Raw genomic sequence first — 12198 nt, 5'->3', positions numbered from 1 at the left:
TGACCCGGCATATAAGACGACCCCTGATTTTTGGCCAGTTTTTTTAAGTGTAAAAGGTAGTCTTATACACCAGCAAATACAGTACATACCTTTTTTGAAGCTGATCCAACCCAACCTCCAGCGGCGGAAGCTCTGCAAAGGACACAGTCGATGTATGCTGAGAAATGAATGGGGAGTGACATCACCCAGAGTTACTATGAGGCTTCTGTTGTGTCCTCTGCACCCGCCTACACAGCGAAGCCCCAGATGACAGGTCGGAGTGGCTTCAAAAAACGTATGTATACACATTTTTTTTTTTACAGGATTAGTGAGGTTAGTGTTAGATTGTGCATGTCTATAGATGCAGGGATTTTAGTTTTACAGTGGACTTCTTACTTTAAGGCAGCATGTGCCCAGGGACAAAATCTCAGAATGTAGTCTCTTTGCTTGATGCACTGCCCGGCTTCATTTGGCCAAAACAACTGTCAGCCTTTCAAATAGTTTTACAGGGTATCTGAAGCGGGGCTGAAGGGCGCACCTGTGCCCTTCACCCACAGCTAAACCCTAAAGCCCCATACACCCAGGCTAAATGTTTAGTGTACATGGTGCCTAAAATTCCATAGCATCTTCCAACAAAACAAGTAATGCAGCTGTGAAATCCTCCCTATACAGACCCAGTATTTGGATTATTAGCTGTGTAAATAAACCATTGGGGTCGGAAACAGATAATAGGCAAATAATAAAAATGTGTGAGGGTGGAACAGATTGGCCACCAAGAACATGTGAGGGCAGGAGAGAGCAGCAAGCTCTGAAACAACCAGAAGTTTGAGCTTTTTTTTATTGTCAACAAAATTTGCTTTAATCAAACGTATAAGAAAGCATCTGGGTCTTCTATGGAGGGGCTAGGCAGTTGCTGATGTGCGTTTAATAGCATGACTCATGATAATATAAATTATGGAAACATTTTGAAACACAAATTAATATTTAATAACTATTAGGTTTTCCTTGTGCATGGCCTTCATACTGGAAAAACGTATTCTGAGAATTTCATATAATTTTGTACAGTAGAGATGGTTGTGGAAATCTCGATGCAAGAAATAGCAAAGTAGCAAGCACATTTTAATCTACTGCATCATCATTGTATTTGGACTAATGTGTTATAAACTATTGGCTGTACAGACAGTCCCCGGATTATGAACAAAATAGGTTCTGTATAGTGATGCACTGAAATTTTGGCTGCCGAAAATTGTGTTTGGCACTTTGCTGAAAGAGAAATCTTGCCGATAATGGCACCGAAAATTGCACACGCGCAGTAGCGGTGGGAAAACCAGCAGGTGACGTCACTCATTGTGTGGGCAGCATGCACGTTCCTTGTGGTTAAGACACTGGAGTTGGTAGCTCTTTCCCAACAGAGGCTCCTCGAGGTTGAGACGCTGTTGGGACTCAGGAGACAGCTGCATACGAGAGTGGGCACTGTCCCTCCTGGATGGCTACCATTACTACTGTTCACCGGTGAGCATGATCTCTAATAGCAGTTCAAACATATATTACTATTACCTAATTTACCTGGCCTGTTAGTTTAGTAGTAGAACTACAGATGGTCCCCTACTTACAAAGGGAGGGAGACAACAGGAAGTGAGAGGAAATCTACCCCTAGGAAGGGACATTTACAGTCCTGTAAGAGTTATTATGGGAAACCGGTGTCTCCACTGATGCTTTATCGCCAATCCTTATTTCCCTAATAACCCCAAATTTTCAAAATCCAATTGTCATTGGGACATCTTCTGAACAGGGGCATAACCCTTCCCTATGCTATCCAAAAAGCTTAAAAAAAAAAAAAATCGTTTTTTTTTGGTTGGAGCTACGCTAAAAAAAAAAAAAAAAGTACCTGTTCCAACTTGCAGATTATACTTAACAAGCCTACAGTCCCTATTTTGATTGTAACCTGGGGACCGCCTATAAATACTAGTGCAGTACTGTAGAACATACTGAAATGCCATCATCTTTCTTTCCAATAGCATTACTTGGTAATTTTTAACAGTGTAGCACTCCTGGCAAGCACGGTAGTTATGTCTGCACTGCAGTACATCTGACTTGTACCAAAACCAAAAAGATTTTATATATTGATTGAACTGATTAAATTTGATTTGAAATTGATTGCATGCCATTTGTTGAAGTTATTCAGTTGTGTGTGTGTGATATATATATATATATATATATTTATTGTGTACTGTCATGTTTAAAAAATTGATGCGCTTGTTATGTCAGTGTAGCATAACATACTACACTGACAAGCGCATGAATTTTTTTAAACATGACAGTATATAGAAGTACTCACTAGTATACTACTGAATATCTCAAACGCAAACAAAGAGCATGCAATCAATTTCAACTAAAAATGTAATCCGTTAATTTTATATAAAATCTTTTTGGTACAAGTCAGATGTACTGCAGTGCATAACTACCTTGCATGCCAAAAAAAAAAAAAATTGATTGGTTAGGTTTAGTTTTTTTCTTTCTCTTTTTTTTATAGCTGCCTGGGGTTTATAAATGTTCAGTGCTCCCCCCCCCCCCCCCCACTATAGATCATCCTATGCTATAAATATTCTGCGCTACCAGCACCTGTCTGCAGTGTGGAAATATTTAAATATTTCTAATAAAGACCCCAGTTTGCTCAGCAGAAATTTCAAGAGGGGGTACAGTGCCAAGGCATTTTTCAACAGGTGTGATACACCACCTGAAAACATGTCATCTAGTTCAGCATACACAATACAAGAAAACAGTACCACATGTTTAAAGTGGTGGTTCACCCGAAAAGTTAATTTTTAACCTTAGATTGAGGCTCATTTTGTGAAGGGGAATCGGGTCGTTTTTTTTTTAAATCTAAGCAGTACTTACCGTTTTAGAGAGAGATCTTCCCGCCGCTTCCGGGTATGGGCTGCGGGACTGGGCATTCCTATTTGATTGACAGTCTTCCGACGGTCGCATACATCGCGTCACGATTTTCCGAAAGTAGCCGAACGTGGGTGCACAGGCGCCGTATAGAGCCGCACCGACGTTCGGCTACTCGTGACGCGACCGTCGGAAGCCTGTCGGAAGACTGTCAATCAAATAGGAACGCCCAGTCCCGAAGACCATACCCGGAAGCGGCGGAGAAGATCGCTCTCTAAAACGGTAAGTAGTGCTTAGATTTTAAAAAAACTACCCGATTCCCCTTGACAAAATGAGCATAAATCTAAGGTTAAAAACATTTTTTTCAGGTGAACTCCCGCTTTAACACCATTTGTGGCCAAAGTCTTTTAAAAAGGTTAAATAATTTACAAGTCACAAAGCTTGTGCTATTACAGATAAAACGATGGAATTTATTGCATTAGAAGACCAACCATTCTGTTGTGGAGGACGTTGGATTCCGTAGGCTCATGCAACACATTGAGCCGCGTTACTCACTACCAAGCAGATGCTACTTTGCAGAAACCCGTCTACCTGAATTATTTTGCAGTGTTAGAAAACACGTTCATGAGCTCATGACCATCGACATCATAGCAATGAGTTTTACTACAGACATTTGGAGTTCAGACGTCAGTCAGTCCAACGAGCATGCTTAGCCTGACAGCGCAGTGGATAGAAATTTCAATTGCAAAGCATCCTACTTAACGCACGCAAGTTTGATGGATCACATACTGGATCACATACTGCAGCAGCAATATCTGACGTTTTAAAAAAACATGCTCGACACTTGGCACATTGAGAAGTCTAAAGTGGATTTGATTGTCCGAAATAATGCAAGGAACATGGCAAAGGCAATGGAGGACAGTGAACTTAAAAGCATACCGTGTATGGCACACACGCTGCAATTGGCTGTGAATGAAGGATTGCAGAGTTAGTGCACCATATCAGATATCGTATCAAAAAGAAAGAAAAATTGTCGATCACTTTAAGCATTCTCCGCTTGCTCATTCCAGATGACAAGCTTTGCAGATACAGTTTGGGATGGCACCGAAACGACTGCAGCGAGATGTAGCCACTCGTTGGAACAGCACCTACTATATGCTGCAAAGTCTTTTACATTGCAGATTACAAGCTTCCGGCAACAGTACACATCAGTGGATGTTAGTTGAAAATAGTTTGTCTTTTATCTCCATTTGAACAGTTAAAATAAATAAGCTCAACAAATGCTTCCATTGCTGAAGTTATTCCCTTGATCGCTGCACTGAAGCGTCTGCTAGGAAAAGAGGTAGAAACAGACCATGGCGTAAAAACTGCTAAAACCACTCTACTGGAGGCCATTATCAACCGGTTTCAAGTCAGAGTACTGCATTGCAACAGTTCTAGATCCTCGATTTAAAGAGCATTATTTTAATGTGGAGAAAAAGCGGCGTGTACGGGAAATGATACAGGCACAAATGGAGGTGGAGTAAGCATTTGGTGAAGGAGTTTCGAGGTGTAGCAGAGGAAAGTATACCAGAGAAGAAACGGTGGTATACAAGTGAAGAGGAACTCACTCCCTCCATATCTGATATGTTTGAAGAAATTTTACATGAATGCACCTCAGGTCCATAGCAGTGCCACAACAACTGCAGCTACCCAACAGCTGGAGATTTATTTAGCTTAACAGCCTATCAGCAGAAGCGACAATCCCCTTGAGTACTGGCACATCAACAAACGTTTTCCTTTGCTTGCACAGATTGCACACATATTTATCTGCCCCAAGTACCAATACAGATAGTGAGAGACTAATTAGTCTAGCACAGTGTTTCTCAACTCCAGTCCTCAAGGTACCCCAACAGGTCAGGTTTTCAGGATTTCCATTATTTTGCACAGGTGATTCGATCAGTTTTACTGCCTTAGTAATTACCACAGCTGTTTCATCTAAAATAAATTCTGAAAATGATGACCTGTTGGGGCGCCTTGAGCACTGGAGTTGATATGGTCTAGCTCTAGCATATCAAATTCTTGATGAGAAGAGAAACCGTCTCTTCTGTGAGAAACCTGAACAGCTTTTGTTCTTAACTACTACAGACCCGCGCTATAGCCGAATGACGGCTTCAGCGCGGATCTGAATATTCAACAGGCCGTCAATTGACGGCCGCCCCTTTGGGCGTTCCCCGCGCGCGCTCCAGAGCGCGCTGCGGGGAAAGTCTGTGTTGGCCGTGTCACTTGGACACAGCCAATCACAGATCGCCGCGAACGGCCAATCAGAGTGGCCGTTTGCGATGCGATCTGTGCGGCCAATGAGAGAGGATCTCATATGTAAACATATGAGATCATTTCTCATTGCCGGCTCACACAGAGACAGCGGTGCTGTCTCTGGAGAGGAGACCGATCTGTGTCCCTTGTACATAGAGACACAGATCGGTCACCCCCCCAGTCACCCCCCCCCTCCACCTACAGTTAGAACACTAAGCAGTATACACATTTAACCCCTTCCTCACCCCCTAGTGTTAACCCCTTCCCTGCCAGTCACATTTATACAGTAATTAGTGAATATTTATAGCACTGATCGCAGTATAAATGTGAATGGCGCCAAAAATGTTTCAAAAGTGTCCGATGTGTCCGCCATAACGTCGCAGTCGCAATAAAAATCGCAGATCGACCGCCATTTCTAGTAAAAAAAAATAAAATAAAAAAATAATAATTCTGTCCCCTATATTGTAGGCGCTATAACTTTTGCGCAAACCAGTCGCTTATTGCGATTTTTTTTTTTTTTTACCAAAAATATGTAGAAGAATACGTATCGCCCTAAACTGAGAAAAAAAATGTGTTTTTTTTTTAAAAACTGGGATATTTATTATAGCAACAAGTAAAAAATATTGTATTTTTTTTCAAAATTGTCGCTCTTTTTTGTTTATAGCGCAAAAAATAAAAACCGCACAGGCGATCAAATACCACCAAAAGAAAGCTCTATTTGTGGGGAAAAAAGGACGCCAATTTTGTTTGGGAGCCATGTCGCACGACAGCGCAATTGTCAGTTAAAGCGACGCAGTGCCGGAAGCTGAAATTTCACCTGGGCAGGAGGGGGGTATATGTGCCCGGTAAGCAAGTGGTTAAAGCAAAGTCTGCCACTTTTACTGAAATAGATTTAGAAATTCGTAGCATAGACCAATTAATTTACCATGTTGAACATAGTAAATGAATTGGTATTAGACCAGTGTTCGACAAATTCCGGGCGCCAGGTCGCCGTTGCGCCTAGAATTTTTGACCTGGCGCCCATGGCAGCAGAGCTGGGGTATCCTGAGAGCGTCGCCGCGCATCCCCCCGACAACCGCGATCGCGCAATCGGGTCATGCCGCTAATTTAGGCCGCGGCTTTGCGGCCTATGCATCGGGCGGTATGGATAATGAAGCCGATGATACAAGCAGCGGTTGCGGGTGCTCCGCCTCCGGCCGCCTCTCGCCCCGGGGATTGGGGAATTTCTCAGAGGGGGCGGTGCCACGGCGAGTCAATGTGTATCATGCAGCCGATGCTACAAGCAGAGGCTGCAGGCGCTCCGCCTCCGGCCGCCTCTCGTCCCGGGGATTGGGGAATTTTCTCTGAGGGGGCGGTGCCACGGGGAGTCACAGGAACGGAGCTGCCCATGCTGTTCGCGCTCTGTGAGAACAAGGTTAAAAGGTAAGAAAAAAAAAAAGAAGACAATACTTTTAAAACCGGAACAGTTATTAGTGTTGCTAGTGTGAACCATAAGTGCAAAAATCCTATATAGTTATGCCATAACTATATAGGATTTTTGCACTTATGGTTCACACTAGCAAAGTTAGGGCACAGCACAGGCATGTTAATATTGTTCACTTTGAAGCCACTGTGCCCATCAATTGTCACCACTGTGCCATGCCATCAAACGTAGCCACTGTGCCATGCCATCAAACGTATCCACTGTGCCATCAATTGTCACCATTGTGCCATGCCATCAAACGCAGCCACTGTGCCATCAATTGTCACCACTGTGCCATGCCATCAAACGTAGCCACTGTGCCATCAATTGTCACCACTGTGCCATGCCAAACGCAGCCACTGTGCCCATCAAACGCAGCCACTGTGCCATGCCATCAAACGCAGCCACTGTGCCATGCCATCAAACGCAGCCACTGTGCCATGCCATCAAACGCAGCCACTGTGCCATGCCATCAAACGCAGCCACTGTGCCATGCCATCAAACGCAGCCACTGTGCCATCAATTGTCACCACTATGCCATGCCATCAATTGTCACCACTGTTCCATGCCATCAATTGTCACCACTGTTCCATGCCATCAAACGCTGCCACTGTGCCATGCCATCAAACACAGCCACTGTGCCATCAATTGTCGCCACTGTGCCATGCCATCAAACGCAGCCACTGTGCCATGCCATCAAACGCAGCCACTGTGCCATGCCATCAAACGCAGCCACTGTGCCATGCCATCAAACGCAGCCACTGTGCCATGCCATCAAACGCAGCCACTGTGCCATGCCATCAAACGCAGCCACTGTGCCATGCCATCAAACGCAGCCACTGTGCCATCAATTGTCACCACTGTTCCATGCCATCAATTGTCACCACTGTTCCATGCCATCAATTGTCACCACTGTTCCATGCCATCAAACGCAGCCACTGTGCCATCAATTGTCACCACTGTGCCATGCCATACATTTTTATATTGAAAATAAAGCTTTGTCGTAAAAAAAAAAAAAAACTGGCTCCTAACTTTTTTAGCTGGCTCCTAGATTCCAAGCAAATTTGTCAAGCCCTGTATTAGACAATTGGAACATACAACATAGTATGACTATGTTCCAATTGTCTAGTTGTGCCATTGGTTGCCCATCGTAGTTTTTCTACATTTTTTTTGTTTGATGTTGTTGGGCCAAACTATGTCTCTCCCTAAGCTGTCAGCCCGCTGCATGTGCAAAACTGTATGTTCTGTATCTGGCTACATACTACAGTACTATACACTATATCGCACTGTGTTCCGGGTATGGGCAGAGACTTCCAGAAATGCAGACTAGTCTATATTGCTTGCTGCGATTGGCTGAGGGCCGCTGCTGTAGACCAGACTGTAGACTACAAAAAAGGAGAGTCGCGCTAAAAAAATGTGATTGATAAATACCAATGTGAAATGCCAGTGCATTAATAGGAGCACCAATATAGACACCAATAAAGTAGTAATGCGTGAACACTTATATAATATATAGTGAAATCCTCGTATCAAACTTAATACAACAAAGTAGTCCACAGTGTGGCATAAAGAAGAAAAACTGAAGATATGAACACAGTCCCAAATAAAAAAGGTGCTAGAAAAAAACCACAGCACAGTGATTGCTGACAGACAGGAGACCTCCACCCACGGGTAACACTGACTCTTACCAAAAAGAGATTTTAAAACAGCATAACAGACAGAAAGCCAATCTCAACAGCAGGAACAGGTTCGATCATCCATCCAATAGTACGACCTCAGTAACGAATAATTCCCTCTAGTAGCAGCTCAATGCAGCACTCCAGAAAATATGAAAATACCAAGGAGAAACCATAGCGTGATACTGTATGGAGGTTTATTTAATACAAGCAGATTGTGCACTTAAATCAATCCATGTAAAAAACGGGCATAAAACACAGCCGGCTGGCCTGTAGTGGAGCGTGTGTCCGGTATGCGCAATTGTTTTTTCTTTACAGACTGTAGACTAGTCTGTGTACTGAGAAGTCTACGCCCATACACGGGAACCAGAACACAGTGCAGTCTACTGAATGACTATGTATGCAACCCACAGCTACATACAGTTTTATCGCACATGTAGCCGCTGACACCTTAGGGAGAGAACGTACTAGTTCTCATTTAAGTTGAAATGAAAATTAATAAAATAAAATTGTGTGTATATATATATATATATACATACATACACACACTCTCTATCTATCTATCTATCTATCTATCTACACACACACAGGGCTCGACAGATCCCGGTCGCAATGGCGACTAGAAATAGCCTCCTGGCAACTTGGCTTGGAAGGTGGGCAAAATAAATAAAAATTAAAAAGTCCCCAGCTCTTCCTTGTGTGAGCTGGCGCCATCTGGTGGTGGCCGTTGGTATTACAAGTTAAGCATTAAGTTAAACAGCAATTCTAATGTCATTTGTCACTATTTTCACTGCCATCTTCTTCCCTCTAATTAGAACCCCCAAACATTATATATATTTTTTATCCTAACACCCTAGAGAATAAAATGGTGATCGTTGCAATACTTTGTCACGCCGTATTTGCGCAGCAGTCTTACAAGCGCACTTTTTTGGGAAAAAATGACATTTTTTTTAATTAAAAAATAAGACAACAGTAAAGTTATCCCCATTTTTTTTTTATATTATGAAAGATAATGTTACGCCGAGTAAATTCATACCCAACATGTCACGCTTCAAAATTGCGTCCGCTCGTGGAATGCCGACAAACTTTTACCCTTTAAAAAAATCTACAGGTTGCATGTTTTGAGTTACAGAGGAGGTCTAGGGCTAGAATTATTGCTCTTGCTCTACCAATCGCAGCGATACCTCACATGTGTGGTTTGAACACAGTTTACATATGCGGGCGCTGCTCACGTATGTGTTCGCTTCTGCCCGCAAGCTCGTCGGGACGGGGTGCGTTTTCTGGCTCCTAACTTTTTTAGCTGGCTCCTAGATTCCAAGCAAATTTAGTCAAACCACACATTTTTTATATTATATATATATATATATATATATATATATATATATATATATATATATATATATATATATATATATATATATATATATATATATATATATATATATATATATATATATATATATACACATACATATATACACACATATACACACACATACACACGCACACACACATATACATACATACACACACACATACACACACACACACACACTCACATACACTCATAGCTATGTTATATTTACAGAAACTGTGAAGCAGAATAACGGCCTTCTGCCATATTTCTGTTATGGTTAGTTGCTCTTTAACCACTTGAGATCCGCGCTATAAACAAGACGTCCACAGCGCGGCTCTCAAGTGCCGAGTGTACGTCTTTAGACGTCCTTTTATGTGCATTACCCGCGTGCACCACTGGGGGCGCGCAGCAGGTAAACACTGTCCCGGCGCATCGCCGAAGAGTCGATGCGTGTACCCGGCGGCCGCGATGTCCGCCGGGTACACGCGATCATCTGTTACACAGCAGGGACGTGGAGCTCTGTGTGTAAACACAGAGCTCCACGTGCTGTAAGAGGAGAAGAGACCAATCTGTGTCCCTTGTACATAGGGACACAGCATCGGTCACCTCCCCCAGTCACCCCCCTCCCCCCACACAGTTAGAACACACCCAGGATACATATTTGACCCCTTCCTCACCCCCTAGTGTTAACCCCTTCCCTGCCAGTCACATTTATACAGTAATTAGTGCATTTTTATAGCACTGATCGCTGTATAAATGTGAATGGTCCCAAAAAAAAAAAAAAATCGCAGATCGTCGCCAATACTAGTAAAAAAATAGAAAAATAATAAAAATAAAAAAAAAAAATCAGAATTCTGTTGGCGCTATAACTTTTGCGCAAACCAGTCCCTTATTGCGATTTTTTTTTTACAAAAAATACGTCAAAAAATACGTATCGGCCTTAACTGAGAAAAAAAAATTGGGATATTTATTATTATAGCAACAAGTAAAAAATATATGTATTTTTTTAAAAAAAATTTAAAATTGTCGCTTTTTTTTTGTTTATAGCGCAAAAAATAAAAACCACAGAGGTGATCAAATACCACCAAAATAAAGCTCCATTTGTGGGGAAAAAAGGATGTCAATTTTGTTTGGGAGCCACAAAACTAAAATTCAGAAACAAATCAACTAAATTAAATTTTGTAACTTAACAAATCTATCCAAAACATTTTTTGTCGTTCTGCACATGTCTATAGGCCAGACAAACACTCCGATGGAGCAACTACAGCATCACGCAAAAGCTGTCCAGATATTTTGAAACCTGGAAGTCGGGAGGTCAATGCTAAAGTCTCACACTTGCAATAAAGATCCTGTACACCTCCAGGTGTAGGACTTGTTACCCCCAAACCGAGACCCCGACAGTAGAGAGAGAGTCTGCCTGTCAATGGTCTACTATTTGAGTATAGATGGAAGACCAGGTTGCAGTGAGGTCCTGCCAAGGACAGAATCCCTTTCTACCTTGCTTGCCACAGCCAGACTTTGGGTTCTCCCTGAAGGCCTATTCATGCTACTGTTGGCATAAAGTGAAAAGTCTGGAGCGCGACTCTTCAGCCAGGAGGTCTTGTGTTGCTGGAAACCACTGAATTGCATGCAGCACCAGAATGATTGAGGAATAGAAATTCAGGCGACCTAGCCTCCTGCACTACAAAGAGGTCTAGGATTCCTCTCCGGCCTGGAAGACCTTTACGAGATTGGGAGGAAGAATTACCCAACTCTAGAATGGGATTCCTGAGACACAAAGTCAGAGAAAACCTGGACTGAGTTGGCTAATCTAGAGATGGAATCAAGTTGCCCTGTGATGAAAAAAAGGTTTAGTAGAAATGCAGAGCTGGGAGCCTCCGAAAGAGAATTTGGAGCCCCTGGAGAAAAAAAAAAAAAAAAACAACACAGGGTGTGTCTAGGATAATCCCCAGATACACCACAAGATGTATTGGATCCAGTGGCGATTTCTGAAGGTGCAGGGTTCAGTTAAATCCCTCAAAAAGGACAGTACCATGCACAGCACAATGTTTTATAGCTTGTGCTGGCTGTTTCCACAATAGGAGGCCAAATAGATATACCATAACGAGAATGCCCGGGAAATGTGGCAAGGATAGAATAGAGGTAGGTAACCTTGGAGATCACTTGCAATGCGACAAGTATATGGCCTCTATGTTAGGGTCTCCCAATCTTAGAAGGCACCACACCCCCATTACCAAAACCATAGGAGACCCCAGAGAGCCCCCTAGAGGCCAAGAGGAGGAGACAACCATCATGACCTGTGACCCATGAGAAGTGAGACACTGGTGTACCTGGCACTGAGAGATCCCATGAACTATCACATGCTAAAGTATCCGGGAAGCTGGAAAACCAGCCCATCGAGGCTCAGCTGCAACGGAAGGGTGCCAGGAGTGATATCACATGGCTACCACTTATATAGCGCTCACCCATGCCAGGCCGCAAAAGGCAGAGAAAGCCCTCACGCAAGCCAGGAGAAGACACAAAGCGAGAGGAGGCTC

At 43.0% G+C, this 12198-nt stretch overlaps 1 protein-coding gene across 5 annotated transcripts in view; it reads right to left on the bottom strand.

Moving 5' to 3' along the window:
• Positions 1-12198, bottom strand: part of PCMT1 (protein-L-isoaspartate (D-aspartate) O-methyltransferase) — a 93323-nt gene that overhangs the window by 54676 nt on the left and 26449 nt on the right. The window lies entirely within an intron of this gene.

This window comes from Rana temporaria, chromosome 4, assembly GCF_905171775.1.
Source record: "Rana temporaria chromosome 4, aRanTem1.1, whole genome shotgun sequence".
In the NCBI taxonomy this organism is placed as follows: domain Eukaryota; kingdom Metazoa; phylum Chordata; class Amphibia; order Anura; family Ranidae; genus Rana; species Rana temporaria.
This window is presented reverse-complemented; position numbering and strand designations above follow the sequence as displayed.